A 14,077-nucleotide genomic window follows, 5' to 3' on the forward strand; every position below is an offset into this window, starting at 1 on the left:
CAAGTCCCCTACTCAAGAATATTTGCACAACACAATTTGGACTTTATTAGTTGAGACAGAAGGTGGAGATGAATCTGGGAGAAGTTGAGGGAAGGTGAATATGATCAAAATATATGATATGAAATTCTCAAAGTGCCAAAATATTTCTTAAAAGTTCCAATGTAAATTACAATTATTTCACAGCTAACTGGAAAATTAAATTAGCACATCAAAGAAGTTTTCTTATTTTTTAACTACCCTTGTTTGGTAGCAACTCTCATTAACTTGCTGGCCCATCAGTCTCTGTGACAATTTGTTAAGGAAATGCAAACAAACCCTAAATTCTTTTAAGAATTCTGCAGTGAATCTTTCAATAATATAATTGGATCTTTCTTTCTTCTGTTTCTTCCCTGATTGGCTGATTTTTGTTTTTACTAATGGTTTGTCACAGGATTCTTACTTAAATAAAACTTTTAGTATTTTGTTTCATGAGTTGAATAGGGAACTAAATTAGATAACTTAGAAAAGAACAGTCTTTTCTTACTGAAATGAATGCCTATGAATAACCACAATGTTCCCTAGAAGAGATCAATTTCACCTTAACAGATTTAACACAGGCATACATCATCAGGGCTTACAAATGCTAAGAATTTCCTAATGAAGTTAGGAAATTATTATGATCATGTTTTGACCTAAAATCCAACAATGATCAATAAAAACATCCCATGCTTTAGAATATATACTCTATACCATTTCCAAAGCATAAACAGCAAACATCTTTGAAACTCTGTAGCAGGTGACAACCACTCAATACTTGTCAGGTTCCCTCTGTTACTACTCAAAAGCCGTAAAGTTATGAGCCTGATTTCAGTAGCAGGTAAGTAAAAACAAAAAGTTATCAGTTTCATGAGTATCATTTCATCTTTTAATTATTTTCAGTTTAGTACAACACATAGTTGCATAGTCTACTAATGCCTACAGCTAAGCCACCTTGGTAGGTACCTAACTCAGGATATGAAAACCCTTAGGAACCTGTCCTTGAATAAGACCTACCTTAGTGAGGGAGGGTGTAAGGAGACCAACATGCAATTCCATCACAGTATAGCAAACAGAGCAAAGCCATGGCCAGAAGGGAAATAGGTAGAAAGTTACTCCTGGATGGTAACATGATCTCAGTCACCATAAAAACCATATTTCATATCATATACCCATTTTCAGAACCTATTTCTTCAAAGAAAACAAACTACATAATGTATATAAATTCATTATATCTCCCAAGTTCTTGTAACTACTGTTTACATTTAATAGTTTTTTAAAATGTATATAACTTACAATAATGTGTATGTTTATTATAGTGTAAATTTTCATCAGAACTTGCTATTAACTTGCTATTAACTTCCTGCCAATGGTAAATCAGAATTAAGGAAATGTCATATGTCAATGCTTGGTTTCCTTTGGTAGAAAAAAATAGCTCCAAGTAACTTGGCAACATATCCGAGTAAAGATGGGAGAGGACATGTAGATACTTTGATACATGTCCAAACTCACGTGAAAATGACAATAAACAATCAGTTAAGGGTGAACCCTTTATAAAAATACAAACAGCGGAAGAAATAAATAAAATAGCTCAAGAAATCAAAGTGGAAATATAATAAATAAAACACAAACTAAGATAAATATCAATCATTAGGTAAGGGGAATTGAATAGTTATTAAGTGGGGGCAATGGAAGGGATCAAGTGGTAGGGTAAAAGAAGAAAATAGGGAGATAGATAGCTAAAATTGCAGGGCATTTGAAGAATAGAATGGAAACCTAATACAGTAGAAACATACATAGATAGATAGATAGATAGATAGATAGATAGATAGATAGATAGATAGATAGATAGAGATGCATACATACATACATACATATATACATACAAAGGCAATTAAATACCATCACAAAATAATGGGGGAGATAGAGCCCCAAGTGGCTGCCTCCTGTCACCAAATGAAGCTTCCAGTCTTGGGAATATGTTATATCTAATTGAGTTGTTAGACAAAAGGGTCCCATGGAAATCCAAAACAACTCATGCTGTTGTCAAAACTATAGGTTGCTCTCCACAAACTGACAGGAAGACCCCATTGCTGAAGACAACACATACACAATTCACAGAACATAGAGAAGTCCAGCTAACACCAACATAGAACCTTCCTTATTGCATTCTAGAATCTTTGAACAGGAAGGTACTCTACAAAAGGTACACCACCTAAACAGAAACACCAACCTAGCTACAAACTCTTTGATCAATAATGGTGTACTGAAAGGCATGCTAGTGCAATGGTGGCACAACACTTGTAACAACCAACTGGAGTAACCAACTGATACCTGAGTTGACTTAAGGCCCTCTCCATGGGATAAAACCCATACCTAGCACTGCTTGGATGACCAAGAACCTGAGACTAGATTGCAAAAGGACCAAGGATAAAACCAAATACTATTGTTTTAAAGAAAGGTTTTACATAGCAATAAAATGACTCCTAATGACATTCTGCTATACTCATAGATCTGTGCCCTGCTTAGCCATCATCAAAGAAGCTTCCTCCTAGAAAAGATGAGAACAAATGCAAAGGCCTGCATCCAGGCATTATATAGAGAGTGAGAGACCTTGAACACTCAGCCCTAAATTATATGTCTCTACCAAATCCCTCCTCAGGGCTCAGGTAACACTGCAAAAAGGAGAGAATAAAAAATCCAGAGGGGATGGAGGACACCAAGAAAAAATGGCCTCTGAATCAACATGACCAAAACTCATATGAACTCACAGAGACTGGAACAGCATTCACAGGGCCTGCATGGCTCAGCACTGGGTCCTCTGAGCATAATTTATGGCTTCCAGTTTAATGTTTTTATGGGGTTCCTGAGTGTATGAATGAGTAGGTCTCTGATTCCTGTGCCTTCTCTTGGTCTCCTTTCCTCCTCATTATCTTATCCGATTGTAATGTGCTTTTGGTTTATCTCATCCTATAGAAGCCTGTTTGTTTTCTAATGAGAGAAATAAAGGAAGGAGACCCAGGTCAGAGGGAAGTTAGGGGATGGAGACATGGAGGAGAAGAAGAAGAAGATTGTGTAATCAAGATATATTATGTGAAAAAACATATTTTCAAGTATATTTTTTAAAGAAACTATGACAAAAGCAAACAAACAAAAAATAACATCAATGAGAAAGGAAATGAGGACTTAAATGGCAAGTTCTTGCCAATCATGTACAAGTATCCATGTGTGCGTGTGCGTGTGTGTGTGTGTGTGTGTGTGTGTGTGTGTGTGTCTGAATCTCAGAAGATACTGTTTAGAAAAAGCTTTGCACAAAAATAAAAAAAGGCAACATCACCTGTGCATACATGTAAAAAAGAAAATATTTAGAAATCAGACTGATTCTGAAAAAAAGTGAAGAATATAGAAACAACAAAATTATTAAGTCATACCACAAAAGTAAAGTATGTGTCTTCAGGTTCAAAAAAATCACTTAAGCGTACACCCAATATAGAGAATAATACAGTCATCAACACCTAGGTAGGTCATTTCCACCCATAGGATCCTTCAGAAACATAGCACCATCACCAGTCCATCACCTTCAGAAACATCCCAAACACCAGGCACATGTGTGCTTCACAGTCTTTGTGATTTCTGTTGTTTGAAGTAGAAATCTTTCCCCTGGGATCTTTTGTGGCTATCTGCTTCTCAGGATTCATTCTCTAACAAAGGCTCTTAAGGTTTCTCTGGTGACTTCCTATATAAACTAGCTCTATCCCACCCTTTGCCACATTATTCTATTTTCTTATAAAAATTCATGGAAAAGAGTATAATAATTCAGCATATGTATTCACTAAGTAATGTTCAAATTGGTGCAATCATCTTTCTATCTCCTTAAATACATTCAAAAGTTTTATTCTAATGTTTGTTCATCTGTTTATAACAGAGTTTCATATAGTTCATGCTGTCCTCAAACATACTACAAAGCAAAGAACAGCCTTGAACTCTTATATTTTCCTGTCTCCACCTCCTGGGTGTTGTGATCATAGGCTCTGTAAGGGATAGACTTTATGTTTTATGTTTGAATTACTGTGCTTAAGGGATCTATAAAACAAAAATGCCTCCAATCTGTAAACCTCATTTGCCCACCTAGTAGACCTCACATTATATTTATTTTTTAAAAAGTCTAGATATAGATATATATCTTTTTAAATTTTATATACATATAAATACTGGTGTAACTCCTGTTATTTGTTAAAGGACAACTGGTCGACCTCATATGTAAGACCACAATCACATAAGTTCCTGGAATGCTGAGGGCTGTTGTTCATGTAAGATAAGAAGCCACATGTCTTCACTTTTATAAACAAATTTTGTTGCCCCAGCTGCACAGGGTGTGTTTGAGCACACAAGGCAGGAGGAGGTACGTAGGCAAGAAATATGTGCAAGTTTGCCCCCGACTGGACAAAACCCAAGAAGTATATAACCTTGTGGGTTTTGCCTTTATAAGCCTCTGACTAATATAATTTGGTGCCAGACTCTGGGAATCCTAGGTATGAGCCTGGCCACTATCCATTGTCCTGGCCAGTATTTAATAAAGCTTACTTCAGATTTGTGGCACACCCCCTAAGAAATGTGCTAGTGGTCTTATTCTTACCATGTGGGATTAACATTTTCTGGATCCCAGAGAGATCAGACCACCCACCCAAATTCTAAAGCTGGGCTCCGGGACTCCAAGGCTGAAGGGCTGCCTCAGGAAGAGTGCACCTTGAGAAATTCCAAGGCTCTGAAGCATGCTTTCAGTTTCTCAGACTCTCTGGGTGAACTGTGATGCTGAGAAAAGCAGCAAGCATCTACATCAGCATTTCTCAACCTGTAGGTCACTAGGGTTGACTGGACCCTTTCACTGAGGTCACTTAAAACCATTAGAAAATATACATTTCTGATGGTGGTAGGGACTAAGACACCACTCCTCTGTCTCTAGGCAGGTCCACTCACAGGCAGATATGCCCACATACAAGTGCCTGGCATGATGACATCATAGCACCAACCCCATCACACACACACCAAACAAATACAGGTATATATGACAGGGTGGGCACCATAATAGTTCATAGAGAGCAGCTACTGTGACAAAAGCATCAACATCGGAGGAAAATGACACTTTATGAATTATAATCACAAGGTAAGTATAAAAGCATGAACTTTAAAATCATCAACTACTATAAAATATTTTAATGTATTTATCATTTATATACATTATTTATATATCTGTACCATGGGAACTTAATCTGGATGCTGATCAGTCTTTTTATATTTAGCTGTGATTGGTGTGAATATAGCCTCCTTGGTATAGTAACAAGATGTAAAAACAACAACACAGAGAATGGTAAAACACAGGAAACATTAATAAATTGTATTTATTGAACTATGCCACCTTTTGTATTATTAAAGCTATATATTACATATTACATATTATATATTAATTATATATTAAATATTACATGTTAATTATATATTAAATATTGTATATGAATTATATATTAAGTATATTGATTTTATATTATATGTTATATGTCATATGTCATGTTATATTATATGTTATATATTACTTTCATTTAAAAAAACTCATCACAGTGAATCATGTTGAGAAGAATGTTAAGAAAATACAGTGAAGATGGTTTTACCTCAATAATTATACCAAGAATTGAGAACCCACAATATGCTGTTTGTTCTGAAGTTCTATTAGCAATCTATGAAGCCGAACAAACTAAAACGCCATTTTGGTAGCAAGCATCTGAGCTTTGCAGACAAGGATACCAACTACTTTATAATCAAAGCTGATGGACTTAAGAATTCCAGACTTAACACTGGTGGCAGGTACCACAAACAAAATGTCACAGCCATGGAAGCTTCATATTTGGTGGCACTCAGAATCCTCAGAGCTCTGAAACCACACACCATGGTTAAGCATTTACTTTTGCCAGGGGCCAAAGACAGTATTCAAGTTATGATCAAAGACAATTTTGTTACACAATTGAATGCACTTTCCTTATCTAACAATACTGTTCACAAAAGAATAGATGACACGTCCATTGATATTCTTGATCAGGTAATCCAGAAAATTTAATCTGCTCCACTTCCAATATTTAGATACAGTGAGAATTCTGGAATCCTCATTCTGACAACAAAAATCAAGCTTGCCCCAAGGAATGCACTGTTCCTCGTCAGCAGGAAGTGGTCTAGCAGTAAAGATAACATTACCCCACTTCAACCCCTTGCTTTATTTAGGGATCACTTTCCTTTCCTTTCCTTTCCTCTCTACCCTTCTTTCTCTCTTATCTAGTGCTATGGAGTAAAAGGGTGGAAGAAAAAGGGTGGAGAAGAGTGGAAGAAAGAAGAACCCACAAGGTAGCAAAAGATAGATACATTAGTATCCAGCTTGATCAATCGACCGATGCTGCCAACTGTTCACAGTTACTGGTTTGCATGCAGTATATTAAAGATGGTGACTTTAAAGATAAGTTTCTTTTTTACAGACCTCTTGAAACAACAAAAAGAGCACATGGTGTACTTGCCACAGTTGGTTCATCTCTGAAGGAGGCTCAGATCTCTTAGATAAAGGTTTGTGCTCTTTGCACAGACAGTGCTCCAGCTATGCCAGGATGTAGATCTGCATTTAGATGTTTAGTACAGAATGAGTCACCCAAAGTCATTGGGACTCATTTGTGATTCACTGGAAGATATTTGTAATTAAGATGCTACCACAAGAGTTACAAGAATTAATGAAAAGTAAGTCGTAAGTTTGGTCAATTTTGTAAAGGTGAGCACTTTAAACAGGCGACTATTTTCACAACTGTGCCATGAGCTGGATACCCCAAACAAAACTCTCAATGATTCACATTGAAATAAGATGGTTGCTGAAAGGAAGTTTTTGAGCTTCATGATGAACTCAAAACATTTTTAATCTGACTGTAGTTCCAAGCACTTTTCAGCAATAAAAGTGAATTGCAGAAAATAGCTTACTTGGTTGGCATCTTTGCCATTTTGAATGAGTTAGCTTTATCACTGCAAGGACCAAATGCAACATGCCTCAATTTGTCTGAAAATATATAGTCTTTCCAAATGAAATTTCAGCTTTGGAAAAAAAAACTAGATGAAAGTAAAATTTACATGCTGCCTATCTCATCTGCTTTCTGAGGAATACGACATTGAACCAGACAAAAGGATGATGATGATAACTTCCGTGAAAGAACACTTGTACATGACTGCAGACAAAACCTCATCACATTTTCCAAGTCTCCCCGACACTCCATTTGCACTTGCCAGAGTCCATTCACAGTCAAAGTGAAGATGTTCCTGAAACAGCACAAGAGGAATTCATTGCGCTTAGTAACAGTGATGCAATGAGAGCTGATTTCCCACAATGCCACTCACTCACACCGCTCTGGATCAAGAGTTTGCAGTCATGCCCTGTTCTGTCTGACACTGAGCTGCATCACCTTCTCCATTTCCAACAACATATCTTTGGGTATTTCAGGTTGTTGGTTTTCAGGTCTAAATACAGAAGTAGCTTTGTTGTGGATGATAATCTTCATTGTTCTCTGAAAAAGAATTTCTGATCTGTTGTGAAAGAAGTAATCTCAACCTTCCCATTGACATGGCTTTTTATGGATACTGTCGCAAAATGAAGCAATGAAGATTCTGTTGTTATATTAAGACTGTCACCCATGCTACACCATGATTCAAGATAAAATCTGATTTGTTTATAATTAGAAATTAAATTTCACAATTTTGTTTTTATGATTAACCATTTTAATTATGTTCAATTTGTAACAATGAAAATACATCCTGCATACCAGATATTTGCATTACAATTTTTAACAATAGCAAAATTACAGTTAAGAAGTAGCAATGAAAATAATTATGATTGGGGGTCACCACAACATGAGGTTCAAAACATTCGGAATGTTGAGAACTACTGATCTATAGAGGTCTCCTCTGGTAAGTCACAGGAATTTTCCGTGACATCTGTTTCTGTTCTTTGGGATCACAATCAGTGGCATGGAGGGCTCAAGGGGACCCAATACTCTTTAGTCCAGGGCAAAATGTGAGTCATGACCTGCCCACCTGGCTCCGATTGTTTGGAAAATTTCTCTATTTTGGGTGTTGATGGGTCTGTGTTTTCTGGTGTATTCATAAGTTTTGTTGCAAACACAAGAGCTGAGACAGAAATGAGCCAGGCTCAGTTGAATGTATGAATGATGGCAGACTCAGCCATCGTATTTCTGACACAGCTGTCTGCCATGACTGCTTTGATGGTTAGGGCTCAGAATTTATCTCTGAGCTTTCTGGTCACTGGGTTCAGTCTAACAGGGATTCAAATGACTTGTGGATAATATTAAAGTTCATGCTGTTCTACTTTCTTGAAAAACTGGCTCTGGAGTTGGGTTCTGGCTCTCCTCTTCTATACCAGAGCATGCTTGTTTAACTTACAGCTGTCCTGTGTCAGGCAGGCCAACAGACCTTGTGACAGGGAAAAGAGAGCAAAGCAAAACATCCCCCGCAAGATATAGACTACTGGTTCCATTTAACTGCCTAAAACTTCTGCTAAGATATAAACTTTATCTCAAGATTCATGAGACTATAATGTGAACATTCTATATCTCAAGATCTGTAAATTTATTGGGCATGCTTTAAAAATACATAACAAAAAATGTTAACTTAGAACTCTTAACACTGGAGATTGATTGTTAAACATGTATACATAGGTAATCTTAATGGAACCATGTGGCATCTTGAGGTATAAGCAACATGTGGCTTGCTGCCATCTTAGCTGCTGTCCCTCATCAGTATGGAGGCATCCATGTGGCTGGCTTTGGTAAGGTTGGAGAGAGAGGATGCCATGTGACTTCACCACCAAAGTTGGCCACATGGTATAAACCAACCAAGGAGGCAACAACAGGTATCCAGGTTATTTTGGATTAGGATGGATTTTTGTATTGTAATTCCTGTCCTAAATACAAAATCATAAAAACAAGGCTTATATGAAAGATAGGATTTAAAATAATGCTTATTTAATAAGGTATTAAAGTTGTATGTACCTCCATGTGTTTATATACAAGATGTACCTCGAGCTGGCAGTCAAACTTTGTAAGAGTCATCCAGGCTTGAAAGACATGAAGGGGTCATGAGGAACAGCTGAGGCTTGGCACTACATGACAGGGTTACCCAGAAGAGGAACCCTAGCAGTTTTAGAGATGCCAGTACCATGTAATGGCCAACAGAAACAACACCAATAACAAAATGGAGCCAGCTGGAGCATAGAAAACAGGAGGTATGTGCTACCATGGGCAGAGCCCAAAGGTGACCCTGGCCTCTTTGTGAGTAATTCTCAGTTATCAAGCATTAAGTTGTTGGTGCTGTTTGGTTTTGCCCTGTCTAGATTATGGTTGTTCCCTGTGTCTTCCCTCCTAGAGTAAGAAATGGTACTTAATTTATTTTTTTAATTTAATTTAATTTTTGATGCCCCTCTACTATTAAGAGATTTTAAACTTTTTAAGTGGAAAATTTGAATTTTTACAGAAAAAAAGTTTTTATTGGATATTTTATTTATTTACAATACAGATGTCATCCCCTTTCCCCATTTCCCCTCCCTAGAACCCCCTATCCAATCCCCCCCTCCTCCTTTATGCTTTTATACCATTTTGATTACATGCATGTATTAAGGTCAGTTCTAGGTTGAGGGTCTAGCAATACAATAGATGCAAATACTCAAGAAACAAGCGAGACAATAAACAAATAGTCAAAGAACAAGCAAGGCATTAAACCCAATTACGTGAGCACTCCCATGATGGCTGTTTCTAAGGGCTTATCAGGATGACCTAAGTTTCTGAGCCTACTTCCCTGTCCTAGCCCAAGGTCATTTTCATGTCTGAAGCCTACTTCCTTGTTCTAGCCTAAAATTTAGATTCCTGTCTGAAATTACTTCTTTAATACTTAGGTTCCTGCCTGAGATTACTTCTTTGTTCTAGCCTTAAATTCAAACGAGGTTTTTTCAAAGGAACATCTTTAAAAATATTTAAATTTATAAGGTTATGGAACATTTTAAGTTTATGAAAATGTTTTCTATTATAAGGTCTTTATTAACATATAATCTAAAAAATAAATAAAGAGCAAAAGAGTTAGGGCCACAGTTATGAGCACCAAATACCAGAAACTGGGATACTCCTATCTTGTGATGCAGCAAGACCTAAGCATTCTGGCTAAGAGCCTATAGAACTTCTCCTTACCAAAGCTCTATTCAAGTTAACAGAGACTGACTTAAGCATGTATGTTTAGGTACCTTGCCTTTGCTACCTTTGTTAAACTTTAACTATTTTAATAACTGAGTAATACAAGAAATTGTGCTATTCTGCAATGGTGCACTCTGAAAGGGCTAGAAAAGTAAAGATACCAGTCTCCATAAGGACTGTAGTTGTGACTAGAGTTTTATTCTTATACTAAGAGAGCTTCAATTAGAAAATTGTTGGTGTTTTTTTAAGGTGAAACCTATCAGAGATAAAAATGCAAATCCTAATCTTATAAAAGTTATTAATTTATTATCAACTGTTAAGGATGATTAAGACAAGTAAGTTAATGGTCACCTCATAAAGGATAAAATTATTTAATGTTCTCAGAACTCTATGCCTGTGGCCATGCTAAGTTTGAATGTAATTCATTTACAAGAATAAGCTTTATTAGTCTATATGTGTTTTCAAGGTTAAGCCTAAAATCAGGCATATTTAATATGGTTCTCAAACTCTTCCAAGAACTGCTGAATACAGCATGTAAAATGTTTAACGGATAAAGGTCCCTGTGATGGAGAGGAACACCAGCTACTAGAAGCAACCCTAAGGTTTCCACGTAAGACAAGTGGGGCACAGATCTGGATTGTGATGGCACTAACCACTGAAAACTGCATCAACGCTTTGCCCACCGCCAGGACCCTACCCACACTGCCGACAAGCAGGACACTGGAGAGCTGACTGCTCCACTTTGCTCCACATACTCCAGTCCTCTAAGCTTCTCCCTCTCAAATCTTTTGGGGCCTAGCAGCCGAAGACTGACTTGCCCTGAGAGCTCTGTCCCCAACTAAGCCATCAAGACCATGGAGGCCTGGGGTAAGCATCTACACAGTAGCTAAGTCCCTGTCATTTTAAGTAATATAGGCCACGTGACTTATACTCCCTGCTGTATTTATCCTTTTCAGATCTCTGAGGGCACTGATGACTAGGCTAACTGTAACTTTGTCATTTAACAGCAGCAGGTAACAGCTCCTTCCCAAAGGCTGCAGATATCTTGTTAGTTCATTTTATACATGACAACCATACCTTTCTTTTTTTAGAGTTACCAGGTCTCTTGCTAAGAAAGACAAACAGGCTTGCCTTGTTAACAAACTTCATATTAAAGGATAAACAGGTTTCAGATGTAAGTTTTTACTACACCTTTATTTAAAACAACTTGCTTTGTAATGACTGCTCTCAGTAATCAACTATAGTTTATGTAAGTTCAGAGGATCAAAGAAAGTATTCTAAGGTGTGGAAAGGTCTAAGAATGAAAAAGCTTAAAGTAAGTTTTAAGGGTCTAAGAAAGTGTTTTAAAATATGTAAATGAAAGTTGTAAGGGTATAAAAATGATTTAAGGTAATAAAAACATGTTTCAGATTTCTTTCCCTTTCTATGCTATTGTTATACTAAGATGTCATAAGGTCAGAGATTTAACACTGATCAGTGGAGTTCTGATAAACTGGTCAAACACTGGCTACTATTATCAGTCACAAGCTCAAGATTTCAAACTTCCTTTGGTTCTCATCTAAGGTGCCTCTCCTAAGGCTAAAACCATCTCTGTCCAATCTGTCCAGAGCCCCCTGTAGTAGTTAACACCAGTTCACTACTTTTTCTACAATGTGGATTTCAGAACAAATTACAAACACTGGTAATGCTAATACATATAAAACTTTTATCTCTTTTTGTAAACTAAGAAATGCATGAAAGCTTCAGGGAGTTTAGGGAGTCATAAGACTTGGACCCACCTCTCACAGGTCCGAAGAACTCCTGGTAAGTACTGCCTAAGCTTCCCTACTGCCATTTCCTGAGGGTACAATCTCTCTGTAACCCCTAGTCTTAGGTCTTCTCCCCTCCCCCAATTACCAGGACTATGGACCTGAAAGTTCCAAACGTTAGATTTCCCTTTAGTTCCTAAACTTTAACTTCTGTCCCTAGTCTATATCTGTCCCAGCAGATTCCCACTTAGCTGACAGACACCATCCAGAAGTCAGCTGTGCAGTACAAACTGCTCCAAATGGCTGTGAGCCCTGGGTTTGCTGAAAGCTGATGTGAACCAGTTTAGCTGATGTGAATGTTCCCTGTCTCTTCAGCTGGCTCAGCAAACCAGACACACCTGATGAATGTCTCCAAGCCTAAAATCCCTCCTGGCCTTTGGCTAGCATTCCAGCCTTCCTGGGCCCTGATAACAATATCCTAATTTCAGCAGAAAGCAGTTACAGAAAAGATCGTGTCACCCCTTATCCTCTACAAAAGGCTAGAATGTTAGGTCAAAAGGAAACTCTGTGGGAAAGAGGACAAAAGGGCTACCTACAGTATCTACTGGCTGACCAGGAAAGGTACCTGCTAAAACCAACTAGACTAAGATCTATGAACAAGTAGATCCATTAGCTGAAGTAGTTCTACAATATGATAGGGCACTTGACCTGTTCTGTGTAGAACAAGAAGGTTATTGTGTGGCTTTAAGAGAAAAATATTGTTTATATACAAATTACTCAGGAATCATTAGAGATAATCTGGCTGTGCTCAAAAAAAAATATTGCAAAAAAAAGGAGCCTGAGATGAAATAAATGACTAGTCCCCATTCTCACTTTTGGTCTCCTCATAGATAGTAACTCTGGTGTCAGCAATCACAGGACCTTTGCCTTTTCTGTTTCTGCTAACCACTATTGGCCCTTGCATCAGTAATGCATAACTAGATATGTAAATTCTCATCTGGGGGCCATTACACTGATGATTATTATATCTCAATATAAACAGTTACCTAGCACAGAATCAAGGATTTGACTCAGGATTCAACTCAAGAGGTAAATGTGAGGGATAAAGTTATGTTTTAAGTTTAAATTACTATGTTTAAGAGATCTATAAAACAAAAATACCTCTAATGTAAAAGCTGCACTTGCCCAAGGACAGATAACTTCCTGGAAATGCTGACTAATGTAAGTTGGCTCCCTACTCTGTGGATCCTGGGTATGGACCAGTGTCTATCATCCCATCCAATATCTAATAAAACTTGCTTCAAATTTGGCCCAAAAATTGTAGTAGTGGTCTGATTCTTGACCGGTGGGATTAACAGCATGAGCCACTGAACCTGGCCCAAGTTTTTTATTCTAAAATCATCTCTTCATTATTTCTTTGTTAATGTGTCCTACATATTTGAATTTTAGTATGGATGTCAAATAAACCCACTATATAATACTACCCAGTATTCAATAGGTATTTCATGAATGGAGATTTGGGGATTAAACACATAACCAATGACCTAAGATTGCAAGAAAGCAAGAAAGGATAACATACAGAAATTTAGGGTATCAGGTACAAAACAAAATAACTTTGACTTGAGACTGATGGTAGCAACAAAACAAAGAAGGTAATGCTTTGAGGTGTCAGGAGACGGATCCCTAAAAGCCTCCCACTTTTCTACAAGCAAAGCAGTGCATTTTTCTCTTTTCAATTAAGTCATATAAATCTGATAGTACATTTTACAGAACAAAAAGCCAACACACACACTGTCCAATGTCATTTGTTCATTCACGTTTCCTCTCTCACAATGCAAACCATTGCATATGCATGTTCATGTGTCATCTAGTCAATGTCCCTGTCATTTAGCAACTCAAGTCTAGAGAATCAGTGCAAACATGCTAATACTCCAGCTTCTCCATTGATGTAACAATGTGCTCTTCATCTCTGATCTAGGCTCTCATGTTTCCTATCAACATCCATGAAAAAAGAAAGATAACCTGTTAGTTAGAAAGCAG

General features: G+C 37.3%; 1 protein-coding gene across 21 annotated transcripts in view; it reads right to left on the reverse strand.

The window, feature by feature from the left end:
* Wdpcp (WD repeat containing planar cell polarity effector) overlaps positions 1-14,077 on the reverse strand; it is a 265,444-nt gene that overhangs the window by 202,368 nt on the left and 48,999 nt on the right. For 4 of the 21 annotated variants that reach the window (XM_076938060.1, XM_076938051.1, XM_076938058.1 and 1 more), the window contains one exon: positions 7,168-7,353. The exons of the other annotated variants lie outside the window; for them this stretch is intronic. The gene's annotated coding sequence lies outside the window, so the exon portion shown is untranslated. The remainder of the gene's footprint in view (positions 1-7,167; positions 7,354-14,077) is intronic. 21 annotated transcript variants of the gene reach the window in all.

Source organism: Arvicanthis niloticus, chromosome 7, assembly GCF_011762505.2.
Source record: "Arvicanthis niloticus isolate mArvNil1 chromosome 7, mArvNil1.pat.X, whole genome shotgun sequence".
Classification (NCBI taxonomy): domain Eukaryota; kingdom Metazoa; phylum Chordata; class Mammalia; order Rodentia; family Muridae; genus Arvicanthis; species Arvicanthis niloticus.